The sequence below is a fragment of the Somniosus microcephalus genome, chromosome 2, assembly GCF_052327205.1.
Source record: "Somniosus microcephalus isolate GS21.2 chromosome 2, FLI_Smic_1.0, whole genome shotgun sequence".
In the NCBI taxonomy this organism is placed as follows: Eukaryota; Metazoa; Chordata; class Chondrichthyes; order Squaliformes; family Somniosidae; genus Somniosus; species Somniosus microcephalus.
The window spans coordinates 79,844,335-79,865,047 of NC_140988.1; the positions used below are offsets into that span (position 1 = coordinate 79,844,335).

Here is a 20,713-nt window from a genome sequence, read left to right on the forward strand (position 1 = left end):
TTCTATTTTTCCTTACCAAAGTGGTTAACTTCACACTTCTCCACATTATATTCCACTGCCATGTTCTTGCCCACTCACTTAACCTGTCTATATACCTTTGCCGCCTCTTTGCGTCCTCCTCACAGGTTAATTTCCCATCTAACTTTGTATCGTCAGCAAACTTGGATTACTGTTATTAATATAGATTGTAAATAGCTGAGGTCCAAGCACTAATCCTTGAGATACCCAACTAGTTACAGCCTGCCAATCCAAAAATGACCTGTTTTCTGTCCATTAACCACTGCTCAATCCATGCTAATATATTACCCCCAATCCCATGACCCCTAATTTTGTGTAATAACCTCTTGTGTGGCACCTTATCGAATGCTTTTTGAAAATCCAAATACACTACATCCACTGGTTCCCCCTTCTCTACCCTGCTAGTTACAACCTCAAAAAATTCTAATGATTTGTCAAGCACGATTTCCCTTTTATAAATCTGTGTTGACTCTGCCCAATCATATTATGCTTTTCTAAGCGTCCTGTCACCATGTCCCTAATAATAGATTCAAGCATTTTCCCTACTACTGATGTCAGACTAACTAATCTATAGTTTCTTATTTTCTCTCACCCTCCTTTCTTGAATAGCAGGGTTACATTTGCTACCTTCCAATCCATTATCCTTGTCAAATCTAGGGAATTCTGGAAGATCAAAACCAATGCATCCACTATCTCTATAGCTATCTCTTTTAAAACCCTAGGATGTAGGCCATCAGGTCCAGGGAATTTGTTGACTTTTAGTCCCATTAATTCCTCCAGTACTATTTCTTTGCTAATACTTATTTCTTTAGTTCCTCATTCTTGTGAGACCCTTCGTTCACCATTATTTCTGGAATGTTATTTGTGTCTTCTACCGTGAAGACAGATATAATGTATTTGGTTAATGTCTCTGCCATTTCCTTATTCCCCATTATAATTTCTCCTGTCTCAGCCTCTAAGAGTCCCACATTTACTTTCACTAATCTCTTCCTTTTTACATACCTATAGAAGCTTTTACAATGATAGTTTACTCTCATTCTCTTTTCTCTTGCTTTATCAACTTCTTGGTCATCATTTGCTGAATTCTAAAATCTTCCTAATCTTCCTAATCTTCAGGCTTACTATTTTTTGCAACATTAAAAGCTTCTTCCTTTAATCTAATACTATCTTTAACTTCTCTTGTAAGCCACGGTTGGACCACTATTCCTGTGGGGTTTTTCTTCCTTAGGGGAATGCATATTCGTTGCAAATTATGCATTATTTCTTTAAATGTTTGCCATTGCTTATCTACCTTCGTTTCTTTTAATCTAGTTTCCCAATGTACCTTAGCCAACTCGCCCCTTATACCTACATTGTTTGCTTTGTTTAGATTTAAGACCCTAGTTTCGGATTTAACTAAATCACTCTCAAACTCATTCTAAAATTCTGTCATATTATGATCATTCTTCCTCAGAGGCTCCTTTACTACAAGGTTATTAATTAACCCTTACTTATTACTAACCCAGTCACAATACTAGATCTGAAATAGGCTGTACCGTAGTTGGTTCCTCGACATACTGATCTAGGAAGCTATCTTGGATAAATTCCATGAACTTGTCCTCCACACTATTACTGCAAATTTGGTTTGCTCAGTCTATATGAACATTAAAGTTCCCCATGATTACTGAATTACCCATGTTACATGCACCTCTAATTTCCTGATTTATACTCTGCCCAACTATGCAACTACTGTCAGGGGACCTATAAACTACTCCCACCAACGTTTTCTGTCCCTTGTTGTTTCTTAGCTCCACCCAAACTGATTCTACTTCTTGATTTTCTGAGCTAAGATCCTTTCTCTCTACTGTCTTTTTCCCATTCTTTATTATCAAGGCTACAACAACAACGTCACAAGTTGCTTCACAGAAGTATTATAAGGCAAAACATTGGACACCGAACCACCTAAGGAGAAATTAGGGCAGGTGACCAAAAGCTTGGTCAAAGAGGTAGGTTTTAAGGAGCGTCTTAAAGGAGGAAAGGGAGGTAGCGAGGCGGAGAGGTTTAGGCGGGAATTCAAAAGTTTAGGGCCTAGGCAACAGAAGGCACGACCACCAAAGGTTGATCGATTATAATCAGGGATGCTCAAGAGGGCAGAATTAGAGGAGCACAGATATCTCGGGGGGTGGGGGCTGAAGGAGATTAGAGATAGGGAGGGGCGAGGCCATGGAGTAATTTGAAAACAAGGATGAGAATTTTGAAAACGAGGTGCTGCTTAACCAGAAGCCAATGTAGGTCAGCAAGCACAGGGGTGATGGGTGAATGGGACTTGGTGCGAGTTAGGACATGGCCAGCCAAGTTTTGGATGTCCTCAAGTTTACGAAGGGTAGAATGTGGGAGCTCAGCCAGGAGTGCTTGCAAAATTAAGGCACATGGGATTGGGTGCAAGGTATTGACTTGGATAGAGAACTGGTTGGCAGATAGAAAGCAAAGAGTTGGAATAAACGGGTCGTTTTCCCAGTGGCAGGCAGTGACTAGTGGGGTACCGCAAGGATCGGTCCTAGGACCCCAGCTGTTCACAATATATATTAATGATCTGGACGAGGGAATTGGATGTAGTATCTCCAAATTTGCAGACGACACAAAGCTGGGTGGGAGGGTGTGCTGTGAGGAGGATGTCGTGAAACTCCAGTACGAATTGGACGGGTTGGGTGATTGGGCAGAAACATGGCAAATGCACTATAATGTGGATAAATGTGAGGTTATCCACTTTGGTGGCAAAAACAGGAAGGCAGATTATTATTTGAATGGCAATAGATTGGGAGAAGGGGAAGTGCAAAGAGACCTGGGTGTTCTTGTGCACCAGTCGCTGAAGGTAAGCATGCAGGTGCAGCAGGTGGTTAAGAAGGCAAATGGTATGTTGGCCTTCGTAGCAAGAGGGTTCGAGCACAGGAACAAGGATGTCTTGCTGCAGTTGTACAGGGCCTTGGTGAGACTGCACCTTGAGTATTGTGTGCAGTTTTGGTCGCCTTATCTGAGGAAGGACGTTCTTGCCATGGAAGGAGTGCAGCGAAGATTCACCAGGCTGATACCTGGGATGGCAGGAATGACGTATGAGGAGAGATTGTGTCGATTGGGCTTGTACTCACTGGAATTTAGAAGATTGAGAGTTGATCTCATCGAAACCTATAAAATTCTGTCAGGCCTGGACAGACTAGATGCAGGAAGGATGTTCCCGATGGCCGGTGAGTCCAGAACTAGGGGTCATAGTCTAAGGATAAGGGGTAAGCCATTTAGGACTGAGATGAGGAGGAATTTCTTCACCCAGAGAGTGGTGAACCTGTGGAATTCTCTGCCACAGAGGGCAGTGGAGGCCAGTTCATTAAATATATTCAAGAAGGAGTTGGATGTATTTCTTAAGGCTAAAGGGATCAAGGGATGTGGGGAGAAGGCAGGCACAGGGTACTGAATTTGGATGATCAGCCATGATCTCATTGAATGGCGGAGCAGGCTCGAGGGGCCGAATGGCCTACTCCTGGTCCTATCTTCTATGTTTCTATAGCCAAGTCTAGAGGTAACAAAGGCATAGATGAGGGTTTCAGCAGCGATATGAGCTGAGGCAAGGGCAGAGACTGGCGATGTTACGGAGTTGGAAATAGGCGGTCTTAGTTATGCTGCAGATATGTGCTCGGAAGCTCAATTCAGGGTCAAATATGACACCAAGGTTGCGAACAGTGTGGTTCAGCCTTAGACAGATATTAGGGCGAGAGACCGAGTCAGTGGCTAGGGAACGGAGTTTGTGGTGGGGACCGAAAACAATGGCTTCGGTCTTCCCAATATTTAATTGGAGGAAATTTCTGCTCACCCAGAACTGTATGTCGGACAAGCTGTCTGACAATCTAGAGACCATGGAGGGGTCGAGAGAAGTGGTGGTGAGCTATAGCTGGGTGTCGTCAGCGTACATGTGGAAACTGATGCTGCGTTTTCAGATGGTGTTGCCAAGGGGCAACATGTAGATGAGAAATAGGAGGGGGCCAAGGATAGATCCTTGGGGACACCAGAGGTAACGATGCAGGAGCGGGAAGAGAAGCCATTGCAGGTGATTCTCTGGCTACGATTAGATAGATAAGAATGGAACCAGGCGAGTGCAGTCCCACCCAGCTGGACAACGGTGGAGAGGCGTTGGAGAAGGATGGAGTGGTCAACTGTGTCAAAGGCTACAGACAAGTTAAGGACGAGGAGGATGTCATTTGTGACATTAATGAGAGGCATTTCAGTACTGTGGCAGGGGCGGAAACCTGATTGGAGGGATTCAACCATGGAGTTGTGGGAAAGATGGGCACGAATTTGGGAGGCGATAACACATTCAAGGACTTTGGCGAGGAAAGGGAGGTTGGAGATGGGTCGGCAGATTGCAAGGACGGAGGGGGTCAAGGGTTGTTTTTTTGAGGAGGAGGTGATGACGGCAGATTTGAGGAAGATGGAGACAGTACCTGAGAAGAGAGAACCGTTAACAATGTCAGCTAACATGGGAGCCAGAAAAGGTAGTTGGGTGGTCAGTAGTTTGGTGGAAATAGGGTCGAGGGAGCAGGAAGTGGGTGTCAAGGACAAGATGAGCGCAGAGAGATCATGAGGGGAGATCCGAGAGAAACTGGGGAAAGATGTGAGTTCAGGGCTAGGGCGGGCAGAACCTTAGAGGAAGTTTGGCCTGATGGGCTAGGGGAGGGAAGGGAAGTGGCAGAGGCAGCTGAACGGATGGTTTCAATCTTGGAGACAAATAAGTCCACGAGCTCCTCACACTTCTTGTCGGAGGTGAGGGTGGAAAAGACAGGGGAAAGGGGTTTAAGAAGACTGCTAGCAGTGGAGAATAGAAACCGGGGTTTATCTTTGCCTTCCAGAATGATCCTGGAATAGTGAGCAATTTTGGCAGACAAGAGCAGGACCCAATAATGCTTTATGTGGCCCAGCCAGATCTGGCGGTGAATGGCTAAACCAGTTGTCCGTCATATCCGTTCAAGTCTGCGTCCCTTGGACTTAAGGGAGTGAAGAAGAAGGCCGTACCAGGGGGAATGGCCAGGGTGTGAGAGTAATTTTTTTAACAGGGGCTAGGGCATCAAAGGTGGTGGTGAGAGTGTGGTTGAGCAGATCGGCAGCTGCAGAAATGTCATGGTGAATGGAGGGCCAAAGGCTGGACAGTTGGGATTTCATAAGTGCAGTTGTAATAGAGTTAGGAGAGAGTTTTTTCCAGGGGCGGACACAGAAGGAAGTAGGGTTGAGGGGCTACCCCAATCCTTTTCCATTTTGTCTATCTCCTCTAAAAGTCAAGTATGCTGGAATATATAGTTCCCAACCTTGGTCACTCTGCAACCACATCTCTGTAATGGCTATTAGATCAAATCCATTTATTTCTATCTGTGCAATTAATTCATCTATTTTGCTGCAAATGCTTTGTGCATTCAGATATAATGCCTTTAGCCTTACCTTTTTTCTATTTTTCCCTGATGTCACTTTAGTCTCTCATGCCCTATTACCTTTGTAACGCTCTATCCCTTCTTGACCCACTCTGCTTATTTTTACCCTAATTGCTACTCTGCTCTACAGCCTTGACATTTCTCTTACTGTATTTGAATTTACCCTTTCCTGAATCCTCCCACCCCCCATCATTAGATTTAAGTCCTATCTACCGCCCTAGTTATTCGATTCACCAGGACACTGGTCCCAGCCTGGTTTAAATGGAGCCCGTTCCAACGGAACAGCTCCCTCTTTCCCCATTACTAGTGCCAGTCCCCATCAAACGAAACCCCTGCTTCCCACACCACTCTTTCAGCCACGCATTTAATCTTCTAATCTGCTTGTCCCTATGCTAGTTTGCGCGTGCCTCAGGTAACAATCCAGAGATTATTACCTTTGAGGTTCTGCGTTTTAATTTCGACCCTACCTCCTCAAACTCTCTCATTCCTAGTTCTACCTATGTCGTTGGTTCCTACGTGGACCACGACAACTGGATCCTCTCCTTCGCGCTCTGAGTTCTTCTCCAGATGTGAGGAGATGCCCTTAATCCTGGCACCGGGGCAGGCAACTGAGAAATACCAAGGGGCAGAAAACGTTAGTGGGAGTGGTATATAGACCACCAAACAGTAATGCGGAGGTTGGGGATGGCATTAAAAGGGAAATTAGAGAAGCGTGCAATAAGGGCACAGCAGTCATCATGGGTGACTTTAATCTACATATAAATTGGGCTAACTAAATTAATAACAATATTGTGGAGGAGGAATTCCTGGAGTGTTTACGGGATGGTTTCCTGGACCAATATGTCGAGGAACCAACCAGAGATCAGGCCATCTTAGACTCGGTATTATGTAATGAGAAAGGATTAATTAACAATCTTGTTGTACGAGGCCCCTTGGGTCGGAGCGATCATAATATGATAGAATTCTTCATTAAGATGGAGAATGAAGTAGTTGACTCAGAGACTAGGGTCCTGAATTTAAACAAAGGAAACTACAATGGTCTGAGGCGCGAGTTGGGTAGGATTGATTGGGGAATGTCACTCAAAGGGTTGACGGTGGATAGGCAATGGCAAACATTCAAAGACCGCATGGATGAACTACAGAATTTGTTCATCCCAGTTTGGCATAAAAATAGAACAAAAAAGGTGACTCAACCGTGGCTAACCAGGGAAATTAGGGATAGCATAGGATCCAAGGAGAGGACATATAAATTGGCCAGAAAAAGCAGTAAACCTGAGGATTGGGAGCAGTTTAGGATTCAACAAAGGAGGACAAAGGGATTAATTAAGAAGGGGAAAATAGAATATGAGAGTAAGCTTGCGGGAACATAAAAACTGACTGTGAAAGCTTTTATACATATGTGAAGAGAAAAAGATTGGTGAAGTCAAGCGTAGGTCCCTTGCAGTCAGAATCAGGGGAATTTATAATGGGGAACAAAGAAATGGCAGACCAATTAAATACATACTTTGGTTCTGTCTTCACAAAGGAGGACACAAATAATCTCCCAGAGATGTCGAGGAACATAGGGTCTGATGAAAGGGAGGAACTGAAAGAAATCAGTATTTGTAGGGAAATGGTGTTAAGGAAATTGATGGGATTAAAACCGATAAATCCCCAGGGCCTGATAATGTACATCCTAGGGTACTTAAGGAAATGGCCCTAGAAATAGTAGATGCATTGCTGATCATCATCCAACATTCGATGGAATCTGGAACAGTACCCATGGATTGGAGGGTAGCTAATGTTACCCCACTATTCAAAAAAGGTGGTAGAGAAAAAACGGGGAATTACAGACCGGTAAGCCTGACATCGGTAGTGGGGAAAATGCTAGAGTTCATCATAAAAGATGTAATAGCAGAGCACTTGGAAAACAGTGACAGGATCGGACAAAGTCAACATGGATTTACAAAGGCTAAATCGTGCTTGACTAATCTACTGGAATTTTTTGAGGATGTAACTGGTCAAATAGATAAGGGAGAACCAGTGGATGTGGTGTATTTGGACTTTCAGAAGGCTTTCGATAAGGTCCCGCATAAGAGATTAGCGTGTAAAGTTAAGGCACATGGGATTGGGGGCAAGGTACTGACTTGGATAGAGAACTGGTTAGCAGACAGAAAGCAAAGAGTTGGAATAAACGGGTCTTTTTCCGAGTGGCAGGCAGTGACTAGTGGGGTACCGCAGGGATCGGTCCTTGGTCCCCAACTATTCACAATATATATTAATGATCTAGACAAGGGAACTAGATGTAATATCTCCAAATTTGCAGACGACACAAAGCTGGGTGGGCGTGTGTGCTGTGAGGAGGATGCCGAGAAACTCCAGGATGATTTGGACAGGTTGGGTGATTGGGCAGAAGCATGGCAGATGCAATATAATGTGGATAAATGTGAGGTTATCCACTTTGGTAGCAAAAACAGGAAGGCAGATTATTATCTGAATGGCAATAGATTGGGAGAAGGGGAATTGCAACGAGACCTGGGTGTCCTTGTGCACCAGTTGCTGAAGGTAAGCATGCAGGTGCAGCAGGCGGTTAAGAAGGCAAATGGTATGTTGGCCTTCGTAGCGAGAGGGTTTGAGTACAGGAACAAGGATGTCTTGCTGCAGTTGTACAGGGCCTTGGTGAGACCGCACCTTGAGTATTGTGTGCAGTTTTGGTCGCCTTATCTGAGGAAGGATGTTCTTGCCATGGAAGGAGTTCAGTGAAGATTCACCAGGCTGATACCTGGGATGGCAGGCATGACGTATGAGGAGAGATTGTGTCGATTGGGCTTGTACTCGCTGGAGTTTAGAAGAATGAGAGGGGATCTCATTGAAACTTATAAAATTCTGACAGGACTGGACAGACTAGATGCAGGAAGAATGTTCCAGATGGTCGGGGAGTCCAGAACCAGGGGTCATAGTCGAAGGATAAGGGGTGGGCCATTTAGGAGAGAAATGAGGAGGAATTTCTTCACCCAGAGAATTCTCTACCACAGAAGGCAGTAGAGGCCAATTCATTAAATATATTCAAGAAGGAGTTGGATATATTTCTCAAGGCTAAAGGGACCAAGGCATATGGGGAGGAAGCAGGGACCGGGTACTGAATTTGGATGATCAGCCATGATCGCATTGAATGGCGGAGCAGGCTCGAGGGGCCGAATGGCCTACTCCTGCTCCTATCTTCTATGTTTCTAAAACCTTCGGAACCCCCGGTCACGGCTGCAGAGAACAGTATCTAACCCCCTGACTATACTGTCCCCTACCACTACCGCATTCCTTTCACTCCCCCCACATGAATGGTCTCCTGTACCATGGTGCCGTGGTCAGTTTGCTCATCCACTCTGCAGAATTTCCCCCCCTTCACATAGACAGCAAGATCCTCGTACCTGTCGGATAAGGGCAAAGGCCGAGGCTCCTCCAGTTCTTCACCTGGGGTCCCCTTACCTGCCTGAATTGCAGTCATGCCCTCCTGTCCCTGACCACTAACCAGACCTGTACCACTACGTAAGGGGTGTGACAGCCTCTTGGATCACAGTGTCCATGTAACTCTCCCCCTCCCTGAAGCACCGCAATGTCTGCACCTTGGACTTCAGCTCAACAACCCTGAGCTGTTTCTCGCTTTCTCGCTTTTTTCCAAACTTGGGCGTCTAAATTTAAGTGCCTCGGTGTAGATTAAAAGATGTACGTGTTCCAAATTTTAAAACTAATTAATGAATTGAGATGGGAGACGAGACAGTGTGTTGTTGTTGCATATGGGAGCTGGTGGACACCTTTGAGGTCCAAGGCGACCCCATCTGCGGCAAATGTTGGCTGCTCGAGGAACTTCGGCTCAGAGTTGATGAGCTGGAGTCTGAGCTTCGGACACTGCGACACATTAGGGAGGGGGAGCGTTACCTGGACACTAAGTTCCAGGAGGCAGTCACACCCACTGGAGTAATTACTTCCAATTTGGCCCATGGTCAGGGACAGGAGGGTGTGACTACAAGCGAAGCAGGTAATGGGATCCAGGAGGTAGTGATGGAGGAGCCTCAGCCCTTGGCCTTGTCCAACAGGTACGAGATTCTTGCTCCCTGTGTGGACGAGGGCAGGGACTGCAGGGAGGATGAGCAAACTGATCACAGCACCGTGGTACGGGGGCTATTCAAGTGGGGGGGAGTAAAATGAAATGTTGTAGTGATAGGGGACAGTATAGTTAGGGGAATAGATACCGTTCTCTGCAGCCAAGAGTGTGAGTCCCAAAGGCTGTGTTGCCTTCCCGGTGCCAGGGTTAAGGACATCTCCTCTGGACTGGAGAAAAACTTGGAGTTGGAGGAGGAAGATCCAGTTGTCATGATCTACGTAGTTACCAATGACATAGGTAGGACAAAGAAAGAGGTTCTGATGAGAGAGTATGAGCAGCTGGGGGCTAAATTAAAAAGCAGAACCACAAGGTAATAATCTCTGGATTACTACCTGAGCTAAGAGTGAATTTTCATAGGGTAAATAAGATCAGAGAAATGAACGAGTGGCTGAAAGACTGTTGTGGGAGAAATGGGTTTCGATTTGTGGGGCACTGGCACCAGTACTGGAATAGAGGGAGCTGTTCCATTTGGACGGGCTTCACTTGAACCATGCTGGGGCTAGAGTCCTGCCAAATTGAATGACTAGGGCTGTAGAGAGGGCTTTAAACTAAATAGTCGGCGGGGTGGGGGGGAGGATCCAGGTGAGCGTGAATTTAAAAAGTCAATGAGAAATGAGAAAACAATAGAGCAGGATAGAGAGGGGGGAAATAATAACCAGAGTGTGACAGGAAGGGACAGAATTTTAAAAAATAAGAGTGCAAGAGAAAATGGGGCCAAAACAAGGAGAAATAGTAAAAAGACAAAGTTAAAAGCTTTATATCTGAATGCACGCAGCATTCGTAACAAGATAGATGAGTTGACGACACAATTAGATACAAATGGGTATGATCTGATCGCCATTACAGAGACGTGGTTGCAAGGTGACCAGGGCTGGGAACGGAATATTCCAGGGTATTTGACAATTCGGAAGGATAGACAGAAAGGAAAGGGAGGTGGGGTGGCTTTGTTGGTAAAGGATGGGATCAGTGCAGTGGTGAGAAGTGATATTGGCTCAGAAGATCAAGATGTAGAATTGGTTTGGGTGGAGATAAAAAATAATAAGGGGAAAAAGTCTCTGGTGGGTGTAGTCTACAGGCCCCCGAACAGTCGCAATACTGTTGGACAGAGTATAAATCAAAAAATAATGGAGGCCTGTAAAAAAGGTACGGTAATAATCATGGGTGATTTTAATCTCCATATTAATTGGACAAATCAAATTGGCCATGGTAACCTTGAGGAGGAGTTCATAGAGTGCATCTGGGATGTTTTCCTAGAACAGTATGTAATGGAACCAACCAGGGAGCAGGCTATCTTGGATCTGGTACTGTGTAATGAGACAAAATTAATAAATGATCTCATGGTAAACGATCCTCTAGGAAAGAGTGATCATAGCATGATTGAATTTCAAATTCAGTTGGAGGGGTGAGAAAGTTGTATCTCAAAGCAGTGTCCTGATCTTAAACAAAGGCAATTACAATGGCATGAGGGCAGAACTGGCTAAAGTGGACTGGAAAAATAAATTAAAGGATAAGACAGTTGAAATGCAGTGGCAGAAAGTTAAGGAGATATTTCATAACTCTCAACAAAAATATATTCCAGTGAGAAAGAAAAATTTTAAGAGAAGGGAGCACCATCCGTGGCTAACTAAGGAAGTAAAGGATGGTATCAAATTGAAAACGAAGGCATACAACGTTGCCAAGATTGGTGGGAGACCAGAGGATTGGGAATTTTTTAAAAACCAGCAAAGGATGACTAAAAATATAATAAAGAGAGAGAAGATGAATTATGATAGTAAAGTGGCAAGAAATATTAAAACAGATAGGAAGAGCTTCTACAGGTATATAAAAAGGAAGAGAGTAGCTAAAGTAAACGTTGGTCCCTTAGAGGATGAGACTGGGGAATTAATAATAGGGAACGGGGAAATGGCAGGGAATCTGAACCAATATTTTGTATCTCTTCATGATAGAAGACACTAACAACATCCCAATAATGGATAATCAAGGGGCCACAGGGAAGGGGGAACTAAAGAGAATTACTATCACTCAGGAAATAGTACTTGGTAAAATAATGGGACTAGAAGATGATAAGTCCCCTGGACCAGATGGCCTGCATCCCAGGGTCTTAAAAGAAGTGGCTGCAGAGATAGTGGATGCATTGGTTGCAATATACCAAAATTCCCCAGACTCTGGAGAGGTCCCAGCGGATTGGAAAACCTCAAATATAACACCCGTATTTACGAAAGGAGGGAGACAGAGAGCAGGAAACTGTAGACCAGTTAGCCTAACATCTGTCATTGGGAACATGCTGGAGTCCTTTATTAAAGAAGCAGTAGCAGGGCATTTGGAAAATCATAATGCAGTCAAGCAGAGTCAGCATGGTTTTATGAAAGGGAAATCATGTTTAACAAATTTGCTGGAGTTCTTTGAGGATGTGGACAAAGGTGAGCCAGTGGATGTGGTGTATTTGGATTTCCAGAAGGCATTCGATAAGGTGCCACATAAAAGGTTACTGCACAAGATAAGAGCTCACGGAATTGGGGGTAATATATTAGCATGGATAGAGAATTGGCTAACGAACAGAAAGCAGAGAGTCGGGATAAATGGGTCATTTTCCGGTTGGCAAACGGTAACTAGTGGGGTGCCACAGGGATCGGTGCTGGGGCCTCAACTATTTACAGTCTACATTACTGACTTGGATGAAGGGGCGGAGTGTAATGTAGCCAAGTTTGTGGATGATACAAAGATGGGTGGGAAAGCAAGTTGTGCAAAGGACTCAAAGAATCTGCAAAGGGAAATAGACAGGCTAAGTGAGTGGGCAAACATTTGGCAGATGGAGTATAATGTGGGAAAGTGTGAGGTTATCCACTTTGGCAGGAAAAATAAAAAAGCAAACTATTATTAAATAGAGGGATTTTACAAAATGCTACAGTTCAGAGGGACCTGGGGGTCCTTGTGCATGAAACTCAAAAAGTTAGCATGCAGGTACAGCAAGTAATCAAAAAGGCAAATGGAATGTTGGCCTTTATTTCAAGGGGGTTGGAGTATAAAAGCAGGGAAGTCCTGCTACAACTGTACAGGGTATTGGTGAGACCACACCTGGAGTACTGCGTACAGTTTTGGTCTCCTTATTTAAGGAAGGATATACTTGCATTGGAGGCAGATCAGAGACGATTCACTAGGTTAATTCCAGAGATGAGGGGGTTGACTTATGAGGAAAGGTTGAGCAGGCTGGGCCTATACTCATTGGAATTTAGAAGAATGAGATGTGATCTATTGAAACATATAAGATACTGAGGGGGCTCGATAAGGTAGATGCAGAGAGGATGTTTCCCCTCATGGGGAAATCTAGAACTCGTGGGCACAGTTTCAGAATAAAGGGTCGTCTTTTTAGAACTGAGATGAGGAGGAATTTTTTTCTCTGAGGGTTGTAATTCTGTGGAATTCTCTGCCTCAGAGAGCTGTGGAGGCTGGGTCATTAAATACATTTAAGGTGGAGATAGACAAATTTTTGCAAGATAAGGGAGTCAAGGGTTATGGGGAGCGGGCTGGGAAATGGCTTTGAGCCCAAGATCAGCCATGATCTTGTTGAATGGCGGAGCAGGCTCGAGGGGCCAAGTGGCCTATTCCTGCTCCTATTTCTTATGTTCTTATGTTTTCTGAAATAAAAACAGAAAATGCTGGAAACACTCAGCAGGTCAGGCAGCATCTGTGGTGACATTTCAGGTTGATGATCTTTCATCAGAACTGGAAGAAGTTAGAAATGTAACAGTTTATAATGAAGGATGTTCCCGATGGCAGGGGAGTCCAGAACCAGGGGTCACAGTCTAAGGTTAAGGGGTAAGCCATTTAGGACAGAGATGAGGAGGAATTTCTTCACCCAGAGAGTGGTGAAGCTGTGGAATTCTCTACCACAGAAGAACATAAGAACATAAGAAATAGGAGCAGGAGTAGGCCAATCGGCCCCTCGAGCCTGCTCCAACATTCAATAAGATCATGGCTGATCTGATCCTAACCTCAAATCTTCTCTCACTCTGCATCCACCCGAACCCATGTGATCTCCCGGGAGAGGCGAAAAACCAGATAAAGACCCAATGGCCAATTTGGGAGAAAAAAATCTGGGAAATTCCTCTCCGACCCATCTAGGCGATCGAAATTCTTCCAGGAGATCACTCTGTCCCTATATTTTCTACAGTACTTACCTTCTGTAAAGGCGATCTCCACCCCAGCCAGGAACAGGAATAAAACCATCTCCTGAAATCTAACACAAAATTACAACACAGTAGGAGCAGAACCAGGCTACACGGCCCCTGGGCCCACTCCACTACCCACAGGGCCATGACCATTCCGAACCTAGACTCATGTCCAATTTCCTGCCCACTCCCCGTAACCCTTAATTCCCTTTACTTCTAGGAAACTATCTATTTCTGTTTTAAATTTATTTAATGATGTAGCTTCCACAGCTTTCTGGGGCAGCAAATTCCACAAACCTACCACCCTCTGAGTGAAGAAGTTTCTCCTCATCTCAGTTTTGAAAGAGCAGCCCCTTATTCTAAGATTATGCCCCCTAGTTCTAGTTTCACCCTTCATTGGGAACATCCTCACCGCATCCACCCGATCAAGCCCCTTCACAATCTTTTATGTTTCAATAAGATCGCCTCTCATTCTTCTGAACTCCCAATGAGTAGAGTCCCAATCTACTCAACCTCTCCTCATATGACCACCCCCTCATCCCCGGGATTAACCGAGTGAACCTTCTTTGTACTGACTCGAGAGCAAGTATGTCTTTTCTTAAGTATGGACACCAAAACTGTATGCAGTATTCCAGGTGCGGTCTCACCAATACCTTGTACAACTGCAGCAATACCTCCCTGTTTTTATATTCCATCCCCCTAGCAATAAAAGCCAACATTCCATTGGCCTTCTTGATCACTTGCTGCACCTGCATACTAACTTTTTGAGTTTCGTGCACCAGGACCCCCAGATCCCTTTGTACTACAGTACTTTCCAGTTTCTTGCCATTAAGATAATAACTTGCTCTATGATTTTTCCTGCCAAAGTGCATAACCTCACACTTTCCAGTATTGTATTCCATCTGCCAAATCTCTGCCCACTTACTTAGCCTGTCTATGTCCCTTTGCAGGTTTTTTATGTCCTCCTCACTCACTACTTTCCGTCCCATCTTTGTATCATCTGCAAACTTTGATATGTTACACTCGGTCCCCTCCTCCAAATCGTTAATATAGATTGTAAAGAGTTGGGGCCAATTCATTAAATATGTTCAAGAAGGAGTTAGATATATTTGTTAAGGCTAAAGGGATCAAGGGATATGGGGAGAAAGCAGGAACAGGGTACTGAATTTGGATGGTCAGCCATGATCTCATTAAATGGCGGAACAGGCTCGAGGGGCCGAATGGCCTACTCCTGCTCCTATCTTCTATGTTTCTAGTAAATATCTTCTGCACCCTCTCCAAGGCCTTGACATCTTTCCAAAAGTGTGGTGCCCAGAATTGAACACCATTCTCCAGCTGCAGTCTAACTAGTGTTTTTTAAAGGTTTAGCATAACTTCCTTGCTTTTGTACCCTTATTCCTCTATTAATAAAGCCAAGGATTCCATATGCTTATTTAACAGCCTTAAGTCCCAGAATCATTGTTGCTCGTCTTTATATCCATTGCAGTTGCTTATTGTCCTTTTGAAGGTCAGCCATTCAAAACCGCAGACATACAGCTTCATCTCACAGAATCACAGAAACCCCACAGTGCAGATAGAGGCCATTTCGGCCCATTGAGCCTGCACCGACACATATCCCACCCGATCCCCGTAACCCCTACACCAACACATATCCCACCCTATCCCCGTAACCCCACGTATTTAATCCCCCTAACACTAAGGGTCAATTTATCATAGCCAATCATCCTAACCCGCACATCTTTGGACTGTGGGAGGAAACCGGAGCACCCGGAGGAAACCCACGCAAACACGGGGAGAATGTGCAAACTCCACACAGTCACCCGAGGCCGGATTCAAACCCGGGTCCCTGGCGCTGTGAGGCAACAGTGCTAACCACTATGCCACCGTGCTGCCTCTGAGAGATATATATATATAGAAAGTTAGAATAACATTTTATCTGTTGTGAAATGACCTTGAAATGCATCTCAGTACAATAATGCCAAAACAAAATACTGCAGATGCTGGAAATCTGAAATAAAAACAGAAAATGCTGGAAACACTCAGCAGGTCAGGCAGCATCTGTGGTGACATTTCAGGTTGATGACCTGTTCCTGGGACTAGGGACAGGGTCACTGGCAAGGCTTGGAAGCTAAGCAGAGCCAGGCCTGGTTAGTACCTGGAGGGGTGACCATCAGGGAAGACCAGGTGCAGAATGTCACGGAAGGAGCCCCGAGGAGGGGCGGTTGGTGAGAAGGTCACGGAAGGAGGAGCGGCTGGTGAGCAGGCCCGGGCGTTGGGCTGAAGATTGTCGGACAGGAGGAATGGTGGAAATGGAATGGCGGCGCGCACCGACGCAGCGGCTTTGCTTCTCCCAGTCATGGGAGCTTGCAAGATCTCATTTCGTTGTTCATGTACTTGTGCAATGACAATAAAAGTTGAATTATTATTATTATTATTATCAGAACTGGAAGAAGTTAGAAATGTAACAGTTTATAAGCAAAGTACAGAGGCAGGGAAAGTGGGGAGGAGAGGAAAGAATAGAAGGGAAGTTCTGTGATAGGGTGGAAAGCAGGAGTGATTATGGGTGGTAATGGGACAAGTAAAGAAACAGAATATGTGTCTAGAGGAGCTGTAAGTGGCAACAGCAGAACCATTACCAGCACCGGCTGTCCAGAAAAATAGGAGCAGTGGTTATGATCTGAAGTTGTTGAAATCAATGTTAAGTCCGGAAGGTTGTAAAATGCCTTATCGAAAGATGAGATGCTGTTCCTTTGGCTTCCATTGAGTTTCATGGAACAGTGTAGGAGGCCGAGGACCGAGAGGACTCTGTGGTGAATAGTGGTGTCCCTCCCCAGTCTTAGCTGACAACTGCTAACGCAACACTGAGCAAGGATAGACCCTGGAGCTTTACTGGTATGTATGGCTCAGTACCACATCATGCACTGCATTTGCTAAGTGTTTGGGGAATGGATAGATTCTTGGAAAAGCATTTCCCCTTCAGCTGCTTATCATCATCTACGGGGTGATCTAGGTTGTGAGTGAAAATATAGCCAATCATTAGAAAGGTATGAGTGCATGGTATGATATCTGTGTGAGGAGCTAAACAATTTCTTGCTGAAGTTTACAGTTTAATGAAGCCACTGCATTTTTTCATTTTGTGCAATATTCTAGAAACTGCACTGATGGGGTATGTTGGATAGTGGTTAGCACTGCTGCCGCACAGCGCCAGGGACCCGGGTTCGAATCCGGCCTCGGGTGACTGTCTGTGTGGAGTTTGCGCATTCTCCCTGTGTTTGCGTGGGTTTTCTCCGGGTGCTCCGGTTTCCTCCCACAGTCCAAAGATGTGCGGGTTAGGTTGATTGGCTATGATAAATTGACCCTTAGTGTTAGGGGGATTAAATACGTGGGGTTACGGGGATAGGGTGGGATATGTGTTGGTGTAGGGGTTACGGGAATCGGGTGGGATATGTGTCGGTGCAGACTCGATGGGCCGAAATGGCCTCTATCTGCACTGTGGGGTTTCTGTGGGTGGGTTTTACGTTATTGTGGTCGTAATTTCAAGCAACATGGTGCTGATTGTTGTTTAAGGGAGCCTGTGATAAGTATCACACCAAGTAGTGTGACTTTATTTGACTGTGTTTCTCGAGACCAAAAGTGCCTAATTTACAGATTGTTGGATAATGCAAAAGGTGGGCTGTGTTATAGTCTAGTAAAGGTGCGGAGTGAAGTTGCCAATGTTTTTAAGTAACCTCACTGAATAGAATCTCATTATCAAAAATTCAGTCTGTTTTATAAACAGTTGCTTTATTTATTCTCACTTTTCCTGACTAAATCTGTTGCTGAGTTGCAGTTTGTTGTTTAGAGTGGAGTAGTCATGCTCAAAATGTATTTAATCTGATTTACATCTTATGTTAAATTGAGAGAGTGCAAAAAAATCCATGTAAATGCAGTTACTGATCAAATGTTGTTAGTGCTACATACCCAGCAATGAAGATGCATGGATTTTTGTACTTTCTCAATTTAACTTAAAATGTAAATCAGATGAAACAAATGAGCTTACTGAACCTGATGGTGTGCGTGTGGTTTACAATGATAATTGCTGCGTGTAGAAGGCAATTTAGGAACATAGGAACAGGAGTAGGCCACTGAACCCCTTGAGCCTGTTCCGTCATTCAATGAGATCATGGCTGATCTGCGACTTCACTCAATATACCCGCATTTGGCCCATATCCCTTAATACCTTTAGTTAACTAAATGCTATCAATTTCCGATTTAAAATTAACAATTGCTCTAGCACCAATTGCCATTTGCGAAGAGTGTTCCTTTGTGCGTTGAAGTGTTTCCTAATTTCACTCCTGAAAGGTCTAGCTCTTAATTTTTAGACTATGCCCCCAGTCCTAGAATCCCCAACCAGCAGAAATAGTTTCTGTCTATCTACCCTATCTGTTCCCATTAATATCTTGAAAACTTCGATCAGATCGCCCCATAACTTTCTAAATTCTAGGGAATACAACCCTATTTTGTGTAATCTCTCCTTGTAACCTAACCCTTGAAGTCCCGAGTATCATTCTGGTAAACCTATGCTGCACTCCCTCCAAGGCGTGGTGCCCAGAACTGCTCTTAGTACACCAGGTGTGGTCTAACCAGGATTTTATATAGCTACAGCATAACTTCTACCCCCTTGTATTCTAGTCCTCTAGATATAAAGGCCAGCATTCCAATAGCCTTTTAAACTATTTTCGGTACCTGTTCATGACATTTTAATGATATATGTACCTGAACACCCAAGTCTCTTTGGCCATCCACTGTTTTTAGCTTTTCACCATTTAGAAAGTACCATGTTCTATCCTTTTTAGGTCCAAAGTGGATGACCTCACATTTGCCTACATTGAAATCCATTTGTCACAGTCTTGCCCATTCACTTAATCTGTCGATATCCCTTTGTAGTTTTATGCTTTCATCTACATTGCTGACAATGCTGCCTGTCTTTGTGTCATCGGCAAATTTGGATACATGACATTCTATGCCATCATCTAAGTCGTTAGTAAGTGCTGTGAATAGTTGACGCCCGAACACAGATCCCTGCGGGACACCACTAGTCACATCCTGTCAATTTGAGTACCTACCCATTATCCCTACTACTTCTCTCCTGCCGCTCAGCCAATTTCCTAACCAGGTCAGTAATTTGCCCTCAATTCCATGGGCTTCTTCTACCTTAGTTAACAGTCTCTTATGTAGGACTTTATCAAATGCCTTCTGGAAATCCATATAAATAACAACCATAGACATTCCCCTGTCCACTACTTTAGTCACCTCCCCAAAAAATGCATCCAGGTTTGTCAGGCATAATCTACCTTTCACAAATTCATGCTGGCTCTCTGATCAACTGAAAATTTTTGAGGTGTTCAGTCACCCTAACCTTAATTGTAGACTCTAGCAATTTCCCAACAACAGATGTTAGGCTAACTGGTCTATAATTCCCTGGTTTCCCTCTCTCCATTGTTAAATAGTGGAGTGACATGCACAATTTTCCAATCTAAAGGAACGGTTTATAGTTAGGGCATCTGCAATGTGCTCACCTACTTCCTTTAAAACCCTGGGATGGAAACCATCTGGTCCTGGGGATTTGTCAGTCTTTAGTGCCATTAGTTTCTTCATTACTGTTATTTTACTTAGTTAATTTTATTGAGTCCCTGTACCTAATTCAGTATTAGTTTCCTTGGGATTTCTGGCATGCTATCCTCTTCCTCTACTGTAAATACTGACGCAAAGTAATTATTTAACATTTCCTTATTATCATTGACAATATCACCGCTTTCAGTTTTTAAGTGACTAACATTGCTCCTGACTACCCTCTTTTTCCTAATATTTTGATATCCTTTGCAAGTTTCTTTTCACACTCCCTTTTTGTAGTTTTACTATCTGTTTTCTGACCCTTTGCTGTCCTTTGTATCTTTCCCATTTGCCAGGATCTTTGCTATTTCATGCATGTTTGTATGCTTTTTCTTTTAGTTTTGTGCTGTCTCTTACCTCTTTAGTTGTCCATGGCTGTTTTTTTGACGAGTAGAGCTCTTGCCCCTCCAGGGGTATAAACTTGTTCTGTATAACTTTAAATTCTTTTTTGAACATCTCTCACTGATCTTCTGTCATTGTACCCATTAACAGATTTGTCCAGTTTACTGTGGTCAGTCTTTGTCTCATCTCATTGAAGTCGGCCGTACCCAAATCTTAGTAGCTGTTTCGCGTTTCTCCCTGTCAAACGCTACGTTGAACTATTATCATGTTATGATCGCTATTGGATAAGTGTTTGTGCACAGTTAGGCTGTTAACTAAATCTGGCTCATTACTCATTACTAAATCTAATACGGCATGCCCCCCTGTTGCCTTTAGGACATATTGTTGTAGAAAACTATCCTGACACACTCAAGAAATTCACTACCTTTCTGACAGGTGCTCGTCTGCTTATCCCAATCTATGTGAAAGTTAAAATCCTCCATTTAAAATCACTCTGCCTTTGCTACACGCTTGTCTAATCTCTGCATTTATACAATCTACCACTTCACAGCTGCTACCAGGCCTATACACAACTCCCACTACAGTCTTAAATCCTTTCCTATTTCTTAATTCTACCCATAAAGTCTCCACTGCCTGCTTACCTCTTGTTATATCCTCTCTTATCATTTAAGTGAGTTCATCCTTAATCACTAAGGCAACTCCTCCCCCTCTGCCATTTTCCCAATCTTTCCTCTGGACCTTATAACCTGATATATTTAGTTCCCAGTCCTGACCGTTTCAGTAATGGCTACCATATCATACCCTCCAATTTGAATTTGCGACTGCAGTTCATTCAATTTATTCGTTATACTCAGTGCGTTTGTATAAAGAACGCTTATTTGGGCCACACACTGTAACCTGTCCTTCAGCTCTAATGCTTTACTCACTTGTTTCTTATTTCTCTCTCC

General features: G+C 44.1%; 1 protein-coding gene across 11 annotated transcripts in view; it reads left to right on the forward strand.

The window, feature by feature from the left end:
* rapgef2b (Rap guanine nucleotide exchange factor 2b) overlaps positions 1–20,713 on the forward strand; it is a 1,083,630-nt gene that overhangs the window by 288,014 nt on the left and 774,903 nt on the right. The gene's annotated exons all lie outside the window — the stretch shown is intronic.